Here is a 22,108-nt window from a genome sequence, read left to right as displayed (position 1 = left end):
CTCAGTCACATGGGCCAAGGGCATGCTACTCCACCAGCCTCACGTTTTAAGCTTATAAATTAGGGACATACGACCTATCTTGCTCAGTTATTGAAAGGCGAAACAATGAGAAGTCAGGGACCAACACTCTTTCCCTCCCTGCCACTGAGTATTTAAAGGTTCTCTGTTGATATGTGTTAATGAAAGTGATTCTTCTGTCTCTCTCTGCTCAGAGATGAGCCCAGTCCCTGTGTTACCTTCCTCTGCAAAACAAAGGCCAACGACACTGGGAAAACAGAGAACTTGACAAATGTGTATGTTCTTCTAGGAAGCTGGTGATTGTAGACCATACATGTCTCTTCCTTTATTTTTATTCTCTGGACTTTGTTCAGTAAATGCTCACCCACCATGGCCTTATACCTTTTTTTTTTGGCTTCCATGACATTTTAATCCCTTATGGTAAAATTTCAGATGTAGGTACAAATCCAAGTTGATATATGTCACCTTTTTATTTTCTAAATTTATGACTGATCACTTATTAATGAGCCTTTTCTCTATGCCGGTCTGGATCTACCAAACAATGGGAGCTTTAACTTCTGTAGGAGTCAGACTAAGTCCACTGGTCATTGACAAAGTACTGAAGTGGCAAAAAAGATTCTCAGCCTCTGGTAATAAGGAGACTGGCTTTATTGGACAAATATGCATTGATATATTCTGAGAATATAGTGGACCAGAACCCTTAACGTCTTTCTTGTGGAGATAGAAGGATGGAGTTGAGCCAGTGCACAGGGCTCCACATAGCTCTATTGTTGCCCATGTCTTCTGCAGCATCTCCACAGACCCTTCTAAAACACAGCACCAGGAAGTTAAACAAACCCAAAGTCCAAACGCTAAAGGTTTGGTTTCCAGGCTGTAGCACTTCTAGAAGGTATAGAATCTTTAGGAGGACAGGCCTAGTCGAAGGAAGGTATGTCATTGGGAATAACATTGAAAAGACTATTGGGACACTGCCTCGGGTCCCTGTTTCCTGGCAGACACAGCTATGCTCTGTAACTCACTGCTGCTGTGATATTCTGCCTCACTGCAAGCTCAAATGTAGGCTGGCCAAGCAATCATAGACCAAAACTTAGGATACGATGATCAGTCAAATGTAATTCCTTCCTCTTTTTAAGTTGACCATTCAACTGTCTTGTCAGCAGCAGGAAGCTGACTAACATGGGGAGTGTCTCTTTACATCTGTGGCTTTGACACTATGTGTTCCCTAAAACTGATCCTGCACCAGAGCTGAGGGACAGTAAGCAAAGCTGGAGATGCCATTCTGTAGTACAGCGTCTGTCTGGTATGTGCAAGGCCCTGCAACCAATCTCTAGTTACATATGCATATGTGCAGGTCAGGGGAGGGCACTTAGTATCCTCCTCTATTGGTCTCTTCCATGTTCCTCTGAGACAGGGCTTCTCATTGAACCCGGAGCTCATGCTTTTCAATAAGTCTGTCTTATTCAATACAATTCTTCTGTCTTTACCTCCAGGGGTGTGAGTGATAGCTCAGCTTTTTATGTGGGTACTGGAATGCAAACTCCAGTTTGCCTGTTTAACCGGCAAGCCCTTTGCCTGGCCTCAAGGCCCTGGTTTTGAGAATCCTAGGATTCAGAGGCACAGCTAGATTCCTGATTTCTCAAGATAGTATAGTTTGTCATATAACACATGCTCACACGCATACACACCCACCCACACACATCCCCCCCACACTTGTCTCAAGTCACCTATGTGATTCTTCTTAACATTAAGTCTTGATACCTGTCGTGTAGAAAAAGACTGCTAAGAGCAGTTACAGTCAAACCTGAGATCAAGCTGGGTGTGGTGGCACATGACTGTGATCTCAGCCCTTGGGAGGTACAAGAGCATCAGTGCCAGCTTCAGCTACATAAGGAGTCTGGGACCAGAGTAGGTACATGAGACTCTTTCTCAAGAACAAAAGACCTGAAAACAAAGCAACTAAATGAAATGACTTCCTGTGTGCCACAAAGCATATTATTTCATCCTTTCATTCTGTTCCCTCACCAATAAGAGGAGAATGTGGCCATTTTTCAATATGTGTGATGACAGAAACCACCACATCTATCATCAGTGTAGTGAATTCTGCTCTTCAATTAAGCATTTTCTCTATGTGAAGCATATGGGAACTACAGTCAAATCTATTTTATTCACTGTTATATCTGCAGTACCCAGGTAAGTAAATAATAAATGTTACACAGAAGACCCTGAACACATACACATAATTTCTCTAGCCTTCTGCCCAAGAGTCAATCTTAAAATCAACGAATAAAAGGCCTCCAGATTCCTCCTGACCATCACCTTGAGCTCACAGTGGATGGCAGAATACCCACTTGATAGCGCACATGAAAGTGCAGGCCCCCAACTCAAAATAGGTATGGGAGGGCTTTAAATGTGACAGAGGATCAACCTAAATTTTGTAGGGTTTATGAGTTCTGTGAGTCACCAGCAATTCGATGAAGTAACTGCAGAAGTTCTGGATATGAGGTCAGGGTTCTGAGTTGTGGTTCCTTAAACCATTGATGGGTTGATTGAGAAAATGGGCTTCCAGTTTTAATGGTTTTAAAGAGAGATAATAACTATTCAACATTCCAGGCTATGGGGAATAAACCCAGCCCAAACAAAACCTCCTATAAAGGATAAAGCACACACAAAAGCTATAAAGGATAAAGCATTGTCTGAGTTTCAAGTATCCTTACATTTGAGAAATAACATCAGAAGCAGTGGGTTAATTGAGTATGGATTGTATATGTTTAGATGAAATGCAGCTAAGATTCTAAAAATTGGGTATGAACCCAGGTAAAAGGTAATTTCACAGCTGCACAAACCTGCAGATCCTAGCATGCCTCCCAGCTCTCTGGAGTTATGGAACGGAGCCTGAGCCCTTCAGTATAAAGTGGAGACCCTGTGAAGAATGTGCTGGAATGCCATGCAGGCAGGCACCAGGGAAGGAAAAAGCTGAAGGCCACACTCAGGGGGTGTGTTGAGGCAAGAACTCTGAAAGCTCGTGGGTATTCAGAAGCTGTAAGGGAAACCTGAACCATAAGACCCTACCGCAAGCCTAGGAGAGATCCAGGAATACCCTTAGGAGCACGTGTCCTAATGAAAAACAGTAGGTGGCAGAAGGGTGTCGAATTGGCAACATGTCTCCACCTAGAGGATACCGCAAGACTGTTCTGTGGTTTCTTCACTGGATGGAAAAATGTTGCGGCACGGCCCTGACTTCTAATCTTTTGAGTGAATTTTCCTGACATTGGGTATTAGGTGACCCTGTAACTTGCTGTAGCTGATGAAAAGACATAGAACAGGTGTGTGCTGTGTCACCTTCCTCCTGCCTTGATGGTTGTGAGGGTCCTGCCAGGGTAGGTTCTGGTGCCTGTAATGAGCTAAAGCCAGTTGGATGCATGCACAAGAAATGGTTTCTGTCCTGTTTTGCTCCGAGACCATGCCCTCACCTGCCCATTCAGACTACATAGCAAGCTTTATTCCTTCAAAGGGAATATCTGGCTCACACTGTGGTCAAAATGTCATTGCTAATTTGGATACCCATTTCCACGGTCCCAACACAGCCTCCTGTTTACAACACATATCTTCTTGCCCAGGTTGTGAAAGTATAAACATGCATCTTTAAAGCTAGGACAGAATTTTGGAAGAATATCAAAGGCTTTCTAGTATTCAATAAATCTAAGTATCGATGTATGACTTTTATGTTTTTTTACTGTCATCGTTTATAGATTCATATTAATTCAATTCACTCAATTTACTTAATATTCTTAAATGGGTGTTTGACCCAATTAAAAATTATTTTTGAAGTGAATGTTTATATCAAACATATACTTAGATTTTTTTTTAATTTCCTAGAACAAAGTAGTCATATGAATTAAATAAAATACTGCTTTTAAGTTCAACTTTGAGATCCTTTGGTTTGTCAATTTGTGGCTTTCTGTCTTTGCTAAGAAGAAAATATAAAAAGTCTTAGCTGTGTCGAGCAGGGTGTAATTCACTGAGTATGAGCTTCTTCCTCCTGCCTCATAGCTACAATTTCTGTGACTTCTGTTACCACACACAATTCTAGTCTGAAAATAATAAATGGAAAATCCCAGAAGTAAAATATTAATAATTTAGAAAACTGTTATATCCTTGCTATAATTCCTTTATTTTTTCTAGTTATTATTTTTAACTTCTTACAATACTTAGTTGACAAATTAACGTGCAAGTGTACAAAAAATGGTGCAAGTGTACAAAAAATACAGTGTATTGTCCTTGAGGTGAATATACTCTACCATAACACACAAGTCCTATCATATGAAATTGAATATCTAGACAATAATTAATACGTTTTCAAGCTTCAAGTCTACCAAGGGAAATGCTCAGATGTCATAAATGAGTTACTAAAAAGTCAATGAGCAGGTAAGTTTTCCAGACTAGACAGACATTGGCCTCCCAGTGGTGGAAGAAAGTCATAGACCTGACATGCTATAGAAGGCTCTGGAAGAACTCCTTCTAATTAAAATAGATGAGGAAGTCTCCATGGAAAGCCTTGGAAAGAACAATCAGGCAGGAAAGTGTCTTTGGTAGAAGATACACAGTGATCTCAAAGAACTGAAGATAGTAGCCATCTGCTAAGCATGTTCTCATTTCTATGACCTAAGTGACAGCTGAAACCCAAACCACAAAAATAAAATGTAAAGTTCACTAGGGTCAAGGAAGACATAGGACTTGGACTTCCAGAAGCAAGTATAACCTCACCTGATAGCACTGACTAGGAATCACTGGAAATCCTTTTAGGAAAAATACAATGGGAGATATACACTCAGAGAGAGAGAGAGAGAGAGAGAGAGAGAGAGAGAGAGAGAGAGAGAGAGAGAGAGAGAGAGAATATGAAGTACACTAACAGAAGCATTCTGAGTTACTGCCAAAAGACTCAGTAGATGGGGAAGAAAGGAGTGATATAAATACTTTCAAAGAGGCTGTAATGAACAAAGAATGGTTTCCAACCATTGTGTTGAACCGATAAGATTGGGCTTAGCAAGTAATGTCACTTAAACCCTTTAGTAGCCATGCTGCTTTAAAAAAAGTATCTAGCTGGATAAGGTGACACACACCTTTAATCCCAGCACACAGGAGGCAGAAACAGAGACAGAGGCAGGTGAATCTTTATGAGTCAGAGGTCAGACTGGATTACATATTAAGTTTCAGACCAGTCAAGTCTTTATCTCAAGATAGAAAAAAAGTATCTAAGAGACAGTCACAATAGGCATTGTATTAATATCAACTAAATGGGTGTTAAGCAGAAAACACATTGTTAAGGTAAAAACAAAAGCTATTATTTAGTATTAATAGAGATCATTTTTCAGAGGATGTAATAATCTAGAATTAATGAACACTTTAACAACGGAGCTTGACAATATATAAAACACAAATGCAATATAAATGGAAATGTACAGTCGATTTCATAGACGAAAAACTTGAATATATATCATAGGAATATTTCTTGAAAAAGAAATACACAGGAACACAAGATATCTGAAGAGTATTACAATAGCAAGTCTGCATTCAATAAAAACATACATGTTTTCAGACCCAGCACATAGGATGCCAATCGGAATACACCCAAGGTCAGTATCACATGTGCTATTCTTTAACTTCAGGCCATATGTGTAAAATACATCAACTCATAAGTATAGTTTAGAAACTGAAAAGCACTTGTAAATGACCACAAAGTAAAGCCTACTTGTCACAACTTGTCACAACAGTTTCAAAGAGGTGAGAAGAAAAGTGACCTTGAATTCAAACATTAGAATGTATGATGTGCCGAATTAACTAAAACTCCCAAGAAGTGAAGCCCTGCTGTTTTGTGCTCCAACACTAACTCTCTGTCCCCTCTAATGATCCGAATGTCACCAAGTTCAGGGCCAGAGACATATTTGGAATTCTCTAGTTTAAGAATGGATCCTGTATAGGTTGATAGATTACTTACTCCGTGTGTTTATGCTTCTAAGTAAAGGAGGGCCTTTACTAACTGCAGTGGTGTGGCAGTCCTTGTGTCACACAGTGCAACGCAGCATTGAAATATCTATCACAGCTAAAGGCACCCTCTTACACTTAGCATGGCGATAAAAATCAAAATCTTTCTACATTTCACAGTGCCTAGCGTGTGTGTGTGTGTGTGTGTGTGTGTTTGTGTGTTTGTGCGTGTGCGCGCGTGCGCGCTCATGCGCGCACACGAGCAGGTTCTTTTAAATAAGAAATGAACCAACAACACTTGGCACACACAGCCAGCTCTGCTAGATGTAATGTTTTCTGACAGGCATGTACACCCAGTAGCTGGCATGCCCCTTTCTCAGAGTAACCATTGTTAAAAAATTGGCAACTAAAAAACACAGCTTCACAAGAAACAATGTAGTGGGTAAAGTTGGGGTTAGGATTGTTCTTAAGAAAAGCACTCTTTGATCGTACTGATACATTTTGGGAAAGGGTTACATAAATAGAAGTTTTCTCTAGGTCATAATTTATAGAACTCTCCCGATTTCCTTCTAGTCAACAAAGATACACATGTATGATAAAATTGCTCTTGCCAGAAATGAGATAAAGAGAGAAAAAAAAACCAAAACAAACAAAGGCTTCCCTGGGGTATTCGCTGTTCTTTGTTCCGTACATAAATTAGTTCAGTGGTTGGAGGACTGCCATCTCAAGATTCTTGTCTGATAAGGTGGCTGCGAGATTTAACAGTTGTACTTGTCACTCTGTCAACCCCAGAGCTCTTATCAAATTGGTCAGAGCAGGAGCAAGATGGACATGCTGCAGGTCTGCCCACTCAGCTTCCCCAAGCCCATAACAAGGAAAGAGCGCACAGTGGGTAGCTGAGCTCAGACCCATAAAATCAGCTCTTGGCAACAATTTCCTTCCCAGTGGCCGGAGATGACTTTATGTGCCAGCTCAGCAGCCAGGCAGGAAATAGCATCTTAGATACCTGTAAGCCCAAGGGTGATGAAGACAGGATGAGGAGCATACAAAGAAGAGACATGGCAAGCAACAGAGAATACGGAGTGAGCGTTCACCCTGTGCTGCCCTCTGTAGGAGAATCTAGGGGGAAAGGCCTTCTTCCTATGTCTAATAACACCACATCTGTTATTCTCATAGGACAAGAATACAGCGTGCCATCTCCTTACATGGGGTCAAACTGTTGGAAGAGGCACGTCACTGAGAGTGGGCTTTGATGTTTTAAAAACCCACACCCCTTCCAATGAGCACTCTCAACAGAGCAGATGTAAGTTCGCATGCCGGCTTGCCTGCCACCATTCTTCCTGCCATGATAGTCAAGGACTTACCCTCTGGAGCTACACCTGCAATAAACTTTTTTTTCTCTATAAGTTGCCTTGGTAGAAAAGTAGAAAAGTAATTAAGACAGATTGTCTTCTGGCTTCCACAATTGTGCGTGCACACTTGCATGAATGCAAACACACACACACACACACACACACACACACACACACACACTCGTGCATTCACAGACACCTACATGTGTACACAAACACACACACAAAGCTTAAATCAGATGGGTATTGGGCACAATGAACATGCCTGTAGCCTTGCCACTCAGGAGGCTAAAGCAGGAGAACTGTGAACTTGAGGCCACCCGAGCTGGGTTTCAAAGTTCCAGACTAGCCTCAGCCACATAATGTGACCCTGGTTAAGACCCTCCTAAAAGGAGATTAAATTAGATGTCAGGCCAACACTTTGAGGAGGGACGATTTATAAAGTGCTTTTGCAGTTCACAAGCAAAATTTCTCATAGACATCTCAAACTCAATACATACAAAACCAAATCTACCATCTGTACAAATCAACATCACCTATCTGCAATAGGTGTTTTTAAAGGGCCACAAATCCTCAGGTCTTCCCTTTAAAAGACAGAGCTTAACTCTTCTCCTTTCAATATGGACTGAATTTGCATCCAAAGAATACAGGAAAAGGAGGAGATAATACATAAATCTTAAGGTGAGGTAGGTACCCAAGGTACAGTTCCCCTTTGTTCTCACTTGAATCACTGAATCTGGGCCAAGGTCTGGGAACCTGCTGCCATGCTGTAAGGATACACAAGCAGCAGTGTGTAGAAGTCCAGGTGATGAGGAACTTGGCTTCCTATAAAAACCCAGTAGAGAGGAGCTGGGGTGTAGCTTGATAATAGAGTTCTTCCTCCTGATCCCTTGCACCAAAATTAAATGGGTGAAAATTCAGAGCAGAACAACATTTATCTAAAGATATGGGAGCAAGCCCAAGAGAAGCTCCTCCCACCTCAGATGCCCTGGAGGCATATTAAGGTAAAGCCCTGAGTCAGGACCCCTTAGCTATGCCACTCTTGAATTCTTACCACTCAAAACCTGGGAGATAATAAACATCTGCTGTCTTAAACTGCTAACGCTGGGCATAGGTCACTGCATAGCACTAGCTAGCCAATAGAGTTCCCTTCCTGTGAACATGGCCACACATCACATGGGCACCCAAGCCTCGATCTGGCACTCATTCTTCCCTAGATCCTGTCTTCCCAATTCAGCCAGCCATATAGTCCTTCAGATTCACCTAGCCTCTCTCCACTTCTACTGGTCGTGATGCTTTATCCTGCCAGCTTGGTGTGGATACAGAAACTGCTAAGGAGCTAATCTCTGAGTGTGTCTGTGAGGGGCATTTCCCAGGAAGTTTAACTGAGGAAAGAATACCTACCCTACTGGGGAAAATGAACAAAACACCCTTTTTTTTTTATTCCTATGCCTTTATGACTACAGATTCAGTGTGATCAGCTACATCATGCTCCTGCTGCCATACTTTCCTAACCATGATGGACTTTATCCCCTCAAAACATGAGCCAAACTAGATTCTTCTCTCCTTACTTAAATTGCTGTTTGTTAAGTATTTGGTCACAGCAATGAGAAGAGTGATCGTCCTAGTTAGCTTCAGTTTCAGCTGTGTCATCGAAGGGCATCTCAACTGAAGAGTTGGCTAGATCAGACTGGTGTGTGGTCATTTCTGTGAGGGAGTGTCTCGATTAATGATTGTTGTGGGAGGAACCAGACCACTATAGGAGATGCCAATCCCTAGACATGTGGGCTTGAGCTGTATGAGAAAGCAAGCCAGTAAGCAGTGTTCCTCCATGTTTTTTTGCCAAGAGTTTCTGCCTTGCCTTCCCTCAGTGATAGACTGTGGCCTGAAAATTGCTTTTGGTCATGGTATTTATTGAAGCAACAGAAAGCACTCCAACAGTAACCAGTACAATAGCAAGCCATAATCCAGGCTTATTCTTGATGAATTCTCTTGACCTTTGTCTCTGTCTTAGATTTTACTGCTTGTTTCCTCCAGATGGCTAACTAAACATGCTTGTTGGTTTCAACCTTGATGCTACTCTCTGGAGTCCCTTCTTACTCCAGATGCCTGAAGAACAGAGTCCTGACTCCAGAGCAGTCTCAAGAGGCTTTTGTGACCTGGCTTCTTTCTCAGGCTCCTCTGCCTACTTAGCTGTGAGCTCTGCTAGTTCACTACAGCTCAGTGGAATAGCTCAAACGTTAGATGTGACCCTAAACTCACAGTGGTCAGGTCCCATAGAACCCTGCGCTGACTTCATATGCAGCCTTTGGGCATTCCTTTGGTTTCTGATTTGAAACTTGCCTGCCTCTTCCTATATTACATGAAACCAGTAATCCTGGAAGACAGACACTCCAGTATAGAGCATATATAGGACCCATGCATGGTGGAGATTAGGAACTACTGAACAAACACAAAATTTACAGGTGGGAAGAATAAGAGAGAGATGAATAAGACATATAGCATGTCCCCAGCACAGATAAAGCTCTGAGTTCAGCACCTAGAACCAACAAAAACTTTTTTTTTTTTTTTTTTTTTTTTGGAAAATGTGATTTGGGAATATTTGGTGACTCTCTCAGGTATATCTCACAAAGAAGTGTTGACTTAGAGCATGCTAAGTAAAGTTCATCCTGGGAGGCACTTACTTCCCTTCCCAGCAATAAAAACAGCAAGTGGAAGTGGTCTAGATAAGGAAGAATGGCGGTCTTAGGAGGAAAGGGAAAAGAGTAGCCATGTTTCCCTCCAGAACTGGAGTCATCAATGCCTAAGACAACAGGCTCTGTTGGATGCTCAGGTAGGAGCAGAACCTCTGAGGGCTTCAACCCTAGGCTCCTGCAGCCTCTGGACCCTACTTCACCACCCTGGCATTGAAGAGCGGTGCACAGGCTCCTCCTAGTCCTGCCTGCAGCTGGAGGAGACAAGCTCCGGGGGTTCTTTTCACACCACACCATCATGACTTTGCTTCCTCTCCCTGTAGATGAAGGGTGGGAGGACACTAAGCTGTGGGGTGATCTGGCACCAGTAGTAGCGACAGTAAAATACACAAACACATTTTCAACTGCTGCCCCAGCAGTTTTATACACTGACCCAAAGGGTGTGGTGGAGGACCTGTGTTTTCCTGCTCCAGAGCTGGGCACAGTAGGGGTTTTGTTCTGTTTCTTTTTTGTTTTGTATTGTTGTTGTTGTTTTGATTGTTTTTCATATAAAGATTCTAAGTGTGCTCAGTTTGCATGCCTCGCATCAGCTCTGCCACTGAACACAAAGCATCCATGATGGTGTAGAAGTGAGTGGGTATGCTATGATCCAGGGGTCAGGAATGGAGCCTTGTTCTTAATTCAGTGTCTGCCAGATCTTTCCCTCTTCCACAAGGTAAAGCATAGGTGGTAGACTAACCCTGACTGGGACAGGGCTGTGTTTGCCAACCTCTGCCGCAAAATGAAAGAGACAGAAAAGCATTTTGCTTTCTTGATGTTGCATGCATTTTTTTAAAAAAGTGTGAGGCTTTAATATTGGTGCAAATAGCACTCCTAAATGTGTCTGTGCTCTGATAAAGGGTGTAAATTGGATTGCTGTTTTGGGCTATATTTATCAAAATGTTCAGTGGGACGGCTTTTGACACATGGCATTCTAAGAATGGTCATGTATATCTGAGCACATATAAAAAGGTGTTTAACATTAAAAAACAAAACCCAAACAACCTTTTTTGTTGAGCAGTCTGAAACTGACAATAACACAAACAGATGATTCAACCTTTTCCTAACCATTCACACAAGATGAAGCCAAACCCACAATCCCCCAGTCTAAGGAGGTGGCCATCTAGAAGTACAGCCCTGGTCATCTTGTGGAAGTATCTCATTTTCATCCAGAAGAACAGTCTTCTCTTGGCTTTGGAGGGACAGAAAGCTACACTCCATTATTCTCAGCCAGGAATACCCTTCAATAACTTCCCCTCTCTCTTCCTCTCTAGTCTTCTCTACACACAGACTGGCTGATGATTGTTCAGTATCTTGGGGTTATATAAGAGACTTTCCAGGAAATATCAGGCCCAGTTGTTAAGAGCCTCTTGTCATCTCTCTTGTAGAGAAACAAAAACTTAAAAAATACATTCTGCCCTGGGCTACTTATTTAGTTACTTAGGAAAATTTTCCACTGAAAGATACACACACACACACACACACACACACAAATTAAATAATTACTTTGTTTTTTTTTTTTAATATAAAAGCTAATCTAAATGACCATCAATAGGAAAGTGGCCAACTATAACATGACATTCACTATGGTAAAATTCTAAGTATATTAGTATGTGATAGTTTTTAAGATGTGTATAATTAAGAATTCAGGGTAACAAGGCAGCATCCTTTGAGTGCTACTATTTACATAAAATTCATTACACCCATTTTTTGGTGTGTGTGTGTGTAACAAAATATACCATCAGTTGTGAGTGTCTATATGGGGTAGGCATAGAGAAGGAAAAAATTTCTTTGTTTTTCTGTTGTTTAAACTTTAAAAAAAAAAACAAGCATTTGGCAACATTAAAACATAAAAAAGAATTTGAAAATTATAAAATTCTTTAAGAATTTCTATAAATGGCGCGTGGTGGTGGATACTTACAATTCCAGTGCTTGGGAAGGGGAAGGAAGAGGATCAGAAGTTCAAGATGATCCTAGCTGCATTTTGAGTTCAAGGTCATCCTGGGGTACATAAGAGCTTGTCTCAAAGCAAAACAACGGAGGGGCAGGCAAGATGACTAAGCCAATAGAGGGACTTGTTGCCAAGTCTGATGATATGAGTTCAAACACCAGGACACATGACAAAAGAACAGAGTACTACTGCCAATGGCCCTCAGACTGCTATGCGCATGATCATCCCAAAACAAATGGAAAGAACAAAGCAATATAAACAACCAAAACCAAGGGTTTCGAGAAATCATTATTTAGACACATTGAAATCACAGTAGAAATAAAAAGGAGAAGTCATAATTTCCCTTGGTTTATCTGTAGCAATATTAGCTGTCACCCAGGCACAGAATCTCTAGGTTTTGATATTTCTATAACAAAATGTAGGAAGAACAACTCACAGGGACAGAAATGTTAGCATTGTGGCAGAAAGCTCAGGCTGCAGCCAGCCAGCGCTACACAGCCGCCACCACCCTCTGGCCATGTGTCCATCAGATTAGTTCATCTTCCCAGGTATTTTCTGATGATCTAATCTCGGGAAGCAGAGGAGAAACGAAAATAACTCAGAGGCTGGCAGCACTACCTGCCTCTCTGCAGTTGCTGCTCGCACAGCCTCGCTGACCCATCCTTTGTAGTCAGCTGTCTTAAATTGACCTAATTCCATCTGATTTTTGCATCCAGTTTTCAGCATCTGTATGCGATCATTTAACAGTTTCTCAGCCCCGGGAGTCTATTCCATGCCTGCCCGAAACCCCAGCACACACTGGTTTCTTATTTCTGTTTGTCTATTTTATTAGAATGGCTATCTCTACTCTTGCTTTTGCTTTAAGCTCTGTATTTTCTCTGTTAGTCTTTGCTTAGTTATGTTATTCTTGTCCTTGAGGAACAGGAAAATCAAATCAAATCAAAATAAACAGACTCTTGGATTCTCCTAAATACCTCCCTGGCTCAAAAAAAAAGTCTTTTCATTTCCCCCCTCTTCCTGGGATTGATCCCAGGGTCAAGCCAAGTGTTCTATCATTGAGCCATGCTTTGAGCCTGTTAGACATTGCTTTCTGTGCCTGTTTCATATGCGAGGAGGGCAGATTCTGTCTAGATAAGTGTAATGTCTGCTTCTGCAGGGCAGCTGGTACTAGGAGCATATCAACAGAAAAGCCATAAACCACTTCTGTCTCTTTGGTGATCCACCAGCCTCCCCCACCGTTTTCTTCCTTCCTGATGGATCAGTTATTTCCTGCTTTCCTCTAGCATTAAATCCTTTTATCTGTTCAGTGCCAGTCACCATCTTGTTAAAAATCAAATCATTTCTTGGACCCCACAGAGGGCTCTTGGGAGAAGCCTAGAGGCAGTCAGCATGTGGGAAGACACAGGTAGATTCTGGAATCCACCTAGCTGTCCGCTCCCCAGCAGTTCCAGTTTGGAAGACATAGAACAAATGAACAGAGTGGGGGTTGGGGGACGGACTGGGATTCAAGTGTCCCTTTTGTCCTGGGGCAAACAAGACTCAGAGTGACACTGTGGCACACATTTAAAGCATCGTTCCGCAAGTCTGTACTCAGCATTAAAGATGAAATCCAAAGACTTCTGGGCAAAATAATAGTTGGAAATGACAGAGATGATGTAGGGTCCCTTGGCTTTAGGGACCTTAGAATGTTCATGGCCCTGTTACAGATCTCAAGACATTCTACAAAGCATAAATCTACTCAACTTTGTTTCATTTCGACAAAGCAAGCTTTTCTTATCTTTTTCTTTTCGTTGTTCTATTCTTGGACTAACATGTTAGTGAAGAACAAACTTTAAGGATCACTGAGAGTCGGGTAGCATGTGCAGGCCTCTCTGGGCCTTGTAGATTGTACTTAACAACCAACACAGAGACCACATTGCCTGGCAAAAATAATGAACCATTTCAGTTTAGTATGATGGGGAGGCATGAAAGAACATGTCAGTCAATGGCAGAGAGAGTATGTGGTGGAGTCTGTTCACATCACTACAGAATAGGAAGCTGAGCTGGGAAGAGAAGGGAGGAGCCAGTAGCACCTATAACACCCCAAGGTCTGCCTCTAATGGCCTAGTTCCTCAGCTAAGCCACACTTCTAAGGCTTCTGCAGCTTTTCGAAACACTAGCAGCAGATGGGAAATAAGTATTCTAACATGAACCAGTGGTGTGTACTTTAGATTTGGGTTATTACATCTCCCAGCTCCCAAATGACATCTCAAAATGCAAAATGCATTCAGTGCAACATCAAGAGTCCCCGCAGTCTTACCCCAATCTGTTCAAAACTAGAAGTTCAAAGTCTCGCTTAAGACCCAAGACGAACCTGTGTGCCTTAATAAACCCAGAAAGAAAGTTACATACTTCCAAGATACAGTGGCACCGAGGGGGAAAAAAAATTCCCCATTCCAAAGTTGAGGAATAGGGCCACAGAAAGGAAACGAAAACCAAAGCAAGACTGAACCCAGCAGGGAAAGCACTGAATCATGGAGCAACATGTCTGGCGCCTAAGGCAATTGGCGGCATGATTTGGGCTCCTGTAGGGTTCAGCAGCCCCAGGCACATGACCTCACTGTTTACAGCTTACACTGCCTCTCTGCTGGAACTAGCTCTACTTAGTACCTATAGCTGTTCCTGGCAGACATCACAACATGTCTGGCATACCCAACAATCTAGGTCTCCATTTTTAACTTAAAAATCCCTCTCAAAATTACACAAAGCCTTTTTAGGGCCTCCTCACAGGAAACCTGACCTTGCTACACATGGCGTCAGAGGCCTTTCTGAAAATATGGGTGTAGGCCTCTGTAGCACTATAACAATGCCATTCTGCATGCCTTTAAGAAGAGTGTAATGTGTATAAAACAAACAAACAAAAATCGAGTCCTGCCAACAGCTCAAGCAGCAACCAGGCGACCTTGGATCACACTTGCAGCAGCTTTCAGTAGTTAAACCTGAGGGCATACTCCCAGTGCAGCCTCGTATGGATGGAATGCCTGAGGAAGAGTACCCTCTTTTAAACGGAAAGTCTTTCAAGTGGGTTTGTAGTGTAACACCTTGACATCTGCGGTGGGTTGGATACAGCCAATACTTGAATTGTTCTCAAAGCACCTCTCCCATTGTCCAGGAACAAACAAACAAACAAAGCTGTGCAGCTGCTCATTAATGACATTAATCTCTTTCACAGCCAAGAATTCTTTGTCCAAGCTAAGGGTTCCTTTTCTGGTCATAATGTGAAATCCTTCTTCTATGCTTTTTGTTCTGGATTCTCATTATAAATCTGGCTAAAAAGAGTAATCAGCCCTTAATAATTCTGCACCACTAAGGTCTGTCAGATGATTCTGGGCCAGAAGGCTGAAGATTTGATGCTCCAACATTCGGTAGTATAGGGACTGTCCAGGTGTTCAGCGGTCTCTATAAATTGGTTAAGTTTTAGAAGCTATGTTTAGTGCTTCCCATAATTTCAGTTAACTCAGTCATTCTGGATTTCTGACGGGGTTGAAGACCTATAGTCTCATAGCCAATCCAGGCTATTTACTTGGAGAGAAAAGATCTGAGTGGATGGTTTTCAGCTGACATTCATTCTAAACCCAAGAAAAAAGCCAGGTTCAAAACCAAGTGTTTTAGTTAGGAAAGATGACAGAGGTTCTGGTTAATCAACAAAATGATGAACTGGGTATTAGGACTATCTTGTACCTCACTGGTACAAATAGGCATAATTATGCTCTAATTGTATTTTGAGAGAAAAGTTTTATTTTAACAGGAAGGGTGATATGTAGGAGGAGCTAAGGGGGAAGGAGTACTGAGAGGAAGAGATGGAGTAAGGAGAGAAGATGAAGGAGAGGAGAAGCTAGGTGATGAGAGAAAGAGAAAGAAAGAGGGGGGCGGGCATGAAGGCCGATGTTCACGTGTCTCCACCAGTCAAAGATAGTTTATATATCTAGGTTGGGTATTGGGTTACACTTCTGGTTGAGCATTACGAAACTTATAAAGCCTTTGATTAACATTTAAAAAAATGTATTAAAGCAAAAAGGAAAAGGAGGCATGGAATAGGGGTTTTCTAGAGAGGGGAAATGGGGAAGGGGATGGCATCTGAAATGTAAATAAAATATCCAATAAAAAAAAAAATAAATCTGGCTAAAAGCACCTGGCAGTTACAGCAATCTGAACACTAGGCTGTCTTGAAATTTTCTCTATCAAATAATGTTCATTGTGTTTTAATTCAGTTTCGCCCAGTTTTGGGGAACATGGGTAAACACATACACACTTCCTGCCAGAATGCCACACCGGTGGCCTCTTGTCCAATGTTGCCGTAAAGTCTTTGTTCTCATCTGAAACCTCGTGAGCACAGTCTTTGGTGTCAGCATTTTTATGGACATTCTGGCTTTCCAGCCCAGATGGATGGCACATTAAGCTCTGCTTATAGAATTCTAAGGCTTCTCTAGTTTGCATCATCAAACTTCCAAATTGGGTGGCCCAATTTGTGATTATTTTTCATCACAGCAAGGACCCTGTTTCTCTGATACCACTTTTCTTATTAATACTTTTATACTACTGCATCCTTAGGTGCTGCTTTTCTTATTGATACTTTTGTACTGCTGTATCACAAATAGCTAACAGAAGCAGCTGGAAAACTGGGATATCTACTTTGGGATCATGATTTCAAAGGGGGTTTAGTTCACAACAGGAAAGACAGGAGAGAGTTGCTCAAGTCACAGCAATGAGAGAGGTTGTTCACACCATGATGCACCAGGAAGCAGAGAGCATGACTGGAACTAGGGTGAGTGTAACCTCCAAAAATAGGCCGTATCTCCTAAAGCTTCTACAAGTTCCCAAAATAGTGCTCCAAGCAAAATATTAAGATTCCAAAATGTAAGGTGCAGGGGACATTTCAGATTATATATAAAATTAAAGTATATATTTAAATTATATTTTATATTTATATTATACCTATAATTTTACATAGCACACATTTTCAGAACATAGCTACCCTACTAGTTAGAAGTGTGACTCCAGATTTCAGACACCTGATCCTGACCTGTCCTGAAACCACATATAGCTTGGAACTCTATCCACACTGTATTTCTTTCTTCTGGATATCTCTGATAGAATTTATTTTATTAATTAGGTACAATAAGAATTTTACAACTTTTAATAAAGTAGGATAATTGTAATAATATATTAAAAACAATTTAAAGATAAAGACAAGAGAATCCCAAATTTGTGGCCAGAAAAATTTAGTAAGACCCTGTCTCAAAATAAAATTTAAAAGAGCTAATAGTATAAGCTGCTTGCCTAGCATGCAAGAACCCAGGGTTCTTAAAAAAGCTATGATTTGCTCTCTGTTCCCCCAACAGACCCACTTCCACAGGCTCATCCTTAGTGCTGCAACAGAATACCAGCTGCAGCCTCCCCTCCCCTCCCCTCCCCTCCCCTCCCCTCCCCTCCCCTCCCCTCCCCTCCCCTCCCCTCCCTACCACCTGTGCATCCCACAGACCATCCTCTCCTGACTTCTCAGAAGCCAGCATCTAAACCTATTATAGTCATCCCAAATCCAGGTGCCTAGATGCCAGCATAAAAACAAAACTAATAATAGCCAGGACAATATGTCTTACTAGAGTCCAGCTATTCTACCATAGCAGGCCCTGAGTATTCCAACATAGCTGAAACACAACTAAAAGATCTTTAAACCAACTTTATGAAGACGATAGAGGTCCTTAGAGAAGAAGTGACTTAATCTTAATGAAAGGATTGTCTCAAGGAAAAGACAAGCAAACAATGGGAAAAAAAAAAAAAGAATAAATCCCTCAAAGAAAGCCAAGAAAAAAACAAACACGCAGTTGATGGAAACAAATAAAACTGTTCAAAACCTGAAACTGAAAATAAAAGCAATAAAAAAAAACAGAGGGGATTGTGGAAAAGAAAAATTTTGCAATTCGAAAAGGAGATACAGAGGTAAATTTCACCAAAAGAATACAAGAGATGGAAGAAAGAATATTAGGCATTGAAGATAAGATAAAAGAAGTGGATATATTGGTCAAAGAAAATGTTAAATATTAAAATATTCCTGACACAAAACTTTTAGGAAATTAGGGACACCATGAACAGACCAAATCTAAGGATAATAGGAATAGAGGAAGGAGGAGAATCCCAGCTCAAAGGCCCAGAAAATATTTTCAGCAAAATTTCCAAAACCTCAATAAGGAGAGACCTATAAAAGAACAAGGAGCATACAGAACTCCAAATAGATTAGACCAGAACAGAAAATCCCCTTGGTACATAATGATCAAAACACTAAATGTACAGAACAAAGAAAGAATATTAAAGGCTGTGAGGAAAAAAGGACAAGAAACATATAAAGGCAGACCAATTAGAATTACATCTGCCTTTTCTCTCAGTGGAGTCTCTAAAAGCCAGAAGGGCCTGGGCAGAGGTGCTCAGACTCTGAGACCACAAATGCCAGCCCAGACTACTATACCCCCAAAACCCTTCAATTAGCATATATAGAAAAAAATGTCTATGATAAGGTCAAATTTAAACAGTATCTATCTATAAATCCAGCCTTACAGAAGGTGCTAGAAAGAAAATTCCAAACCAAGATAAACTACAACAATGAAAACACAGTAAATAAATAATCTCACACCAGCAAACATGGAAGAAGAAACACACACACACCCATAGACCACCATCACTGCCAACAAGAAAATAACAAGAATCAACAATCATTGCTCATTGATATCAATCAATGGTCTTAATTCCCCAATAAAAAGACACAGACTAACAGAATGGATGCAAAAACAGGATCCATCCTTCTGCTGTAGTCAAGAAACACATCTCACCATCAAAGATTGACATTGCCTCTGGGTAAAAGGTTGGGAAAAGATATTCCAAGTAAATGAATCCAAGGAGCAAGCTTGTGTAGATATTTTAATATCTAACAAAATAAATTTCAACGAAAACTAATCAAAAGAGACCCCAGTTTTGTAAAACAAACCCTACGACTGGTTAAATCACATATTGATCCCTCATACACTAATAGTAGGAGACTTTCATATCCCCTTTGCACCAATGTCAGGTCAACCAGACAAAAACCAAATAGAGAAATGGCGGAGCTACAGATGTAATGAACTAAACTGACCTAACAAATACTTATAGAACATTTTGCCCAATTGCAAAAGAATACATTTTCCTCTCAGCACCTCATGGCACTTTCTCCAAAATTGACCACACACTCACACAAAGCAAGTTTCCACAGATACAGAAATAACTCCCTGCATCCTATCAGACCACCATGGATTAAAGCTGGATATCAGCAACAACTGAAATAACAGAAAGCTTACAAACTGATGGAAACTGAACAAGTCTCTACTGAATTAAAAGTGAATCAAGACAAAAATAAGAAAGAAATGAAAGATTTTCTAGAATTCAATGAAAATGAAAACATAACACACCCAAAATTTTCGGAAACTTATAATGAAAGCCGAGAAAATTGTGTAGAACTAAGTAGCCACATAAAATCTTGAAGAGATCTCATACTTAACAACTTAGCAACTTAACAGCACACCTGGAAGAGTTAGAACAAAAAGAAGTAAGCACACCAAAAGGAGTAGATTGCAAGAAATAATCAAATTAGGGCCTAAAATCAGTAAAATAGAACAAAGAGAACAATACAAAAAATCAATGAAACGAAGTGTTGGTTCTTTGAGAAAATCAAGATAAACAATTCCTTATCCAAACTAACTAAAAGATGGAGAGAGGATATCCACATTAACAAAAGGTGTGGGGGGGGGGGGGGAGGGGGAATAACAAGAGATACTGAGGAGATCCAGAAAACCATAAGGACATACTTAAAAACCTGTCCTCAACCAAACTGGAAAAACCTAAAAGAAATGGATAATCCTCTCTATAGTTACCATTTACCAAAGTTACATCAAGATCAGATAAACAATTTAAATAGACCTACAGCCCCTAGTGAAACAGGAACCAGTGATTAAAAGCCTCCCAACAACAACAACAACAACAACAACAACAAACAACAACAACAAAAAAGCCCAGGGCCAAATAAGTTTAGTGTAGAATTCTACCAGACTTTCAAAGATGAGCTAATTCCAATACTCCTCAAATTATGTTACAAAATAGAAGCAGAAAGAACATTGCCAAACTCATTTTATGAGTCACAGTTACCCTGATACCCAAACTACATAAGACTCACAAAGAAAGAGAATTAATTACAGACCAATTTCCCTCGTGAACATAGATGAAAAAAATAACTGAGCATAATAAAAGCAATTTACAGAAAGCCTATAGCCAATGTAACATTAAATGGGGGAGAAACTCAAAGCAATTCCACTAAATCAAGAACAAGACATTGTTCATTCTCTCCATATCTATTCAATAGACTTGAAGGTTTAGCTGGAACAATGAAACAACCGAAGGAGATCAAGGGGATGCAAAACAGAAAGGAAAAAGTCAAAGTATCTTTATTTGCAGATGATATGATAGTATATATAAGTAACCCTAAAAATGTCACCAGGAAAGTCCTACAACTGATAAACACTCTCAACAAAGTGGCTGTATATGAGATTAACTAAAAAAAAAAAAAAAAAAAAATCAGTAGCCCTTCTATATATAAATGACAAAGGAACTGAGAAAGAAATCAGAGAATCAACACCTTTCACAATACTCTCAAATAATATAAAATAGCTTGGAAAATAGCTTGGAGTAACTCCAATAAAGCAAGTTAAAAGACTTGTATGATAAAAACTTCAAGTCTGTAAAGAAAGCAATTGAAGAAGATATCAGAAGATGGAAAGATCTCAGATGTTCATGAATTGGCAGGATTAATATAGTAAAAATGGTCATCCTCCAAAAGCAATCTGCAGATTCAATATAATCCCTATCAAAATTCCAACATGATTTTTTACAAACTTTGAAAGGACAATACTCAACTTCATATAAAACACACACACACACACAAACACCTAGGATTGTGAAACAATCCTGAACGATAAAAAAAAATGCTGGAGGTGTCACCAGCCCTGATTTCAAGTTGTACTACAAAGATTAGTAATAGAAACCACCCTTCCAGTCTGGGCCCAAGCACTGAGCAGATCCCGGATGGCAGCTCTGCCTCCAATTACACACAACCAAGAGGAAGCAGGACTCCCAGGAGCTCTAACTCTGGCAGTATCTTAGGTAAGCAGACAGCAACGCCCGCCCCAAACAGGGAGTAACTGGGACCCACAAGGATCCAGAAAGTCACTCCTGGCCCAGAGCACTGGTTCCTTCCGGTCTGGGCCTGAGCACTGAGCAGATCTTGGGCGGCAGCTTTGCCCCCAATCTCTAAGAACCCAGAGGAAGCTGGGCTCCCAGGAGCTCTAACCCTGGCAGTATTCTGTCTGAGCCTGAGCACTGAGCAGATTTTGGGCCCCAGCTTTTACCCCAGTAGTAAAACCACCCCCACATAGTTCTGATACAACTAAGATAATAGGAAAGACAGGCTCCAGTCAGAGACAGGGGCAGGTGGCACTAAGGAGATCCAGATGGCAAAAGGCAAGCTCAAGAACATAAGCATCAACAACCCAGGATACTTGGCATCATTAGAACCTAGTTCTCTCACACAAGAAAGTCCTGAATTCCCTGTATTACTAGGAAAGCAAGATTCAGATTAAAAATCCCTTCTAATAATGATAATAGAGGACTTTACAAAGGACATAAATAACACTCTCAAAGAATTTGAGAACACAGGTAAACAGGTAGAAACCCTTAAAGTGGAAACACAAAAATCCCTTAAAGAATTACAAGAGAACACAACCAAACAGGTGAAGGAATTGAACAAAACCATCCAGGACATAAAAATGAAAGTAGAGACAATCAAGAAATCACAAAGGGAGACTACGCTGGAGATAGAAAACCTAGGAAAGAAATCAGGAGTCATAGACACAAGCATCACCAACAGAATACAAGAGATAGAAGAGAGGATCTCAGATGCAGAAGATACCATAGAAAATATTGACACAACTGTCAAAGAAAACGCAAAATGCAACAAG

At 40.8% G+C, this 22,108-nt stretch overlaps 1 protein-coding gene across 8 annotated transcripts in view; it reads right to left on the bottom strand.

The window, feature by feature from the left end:
• Prune2 (prune homolog 2 with BCH domain) overlaps nt 1-22,108 on the bottom strand; it is a 276,004-nt gene that overhangs the window by 54,126 nt on the left and 199,770 nt on the right. The gene's annotated exons all lie outside the window — the stretch shown is intronic.

The sequence above is a fragment of the Arvicanthis niloticus genome, chromosome 1 (assembly GCF_011762505.2).
Source record: "Arvicanthis niloticus isolate mArvNil1 chromosome 1, mArvNil1.pat.X, whole genome shotgun sequence".
NCBI lineage: Eukaryota > Metazoa > Chordata > Mammalia > Rodentia > Muridae > Arvicanthis > Arvicanthis niloticus.
Note: the sequence above shows the minus strand (reverse complement) of the source record. Positions and strands in the feature narration are given on the sequence as shown.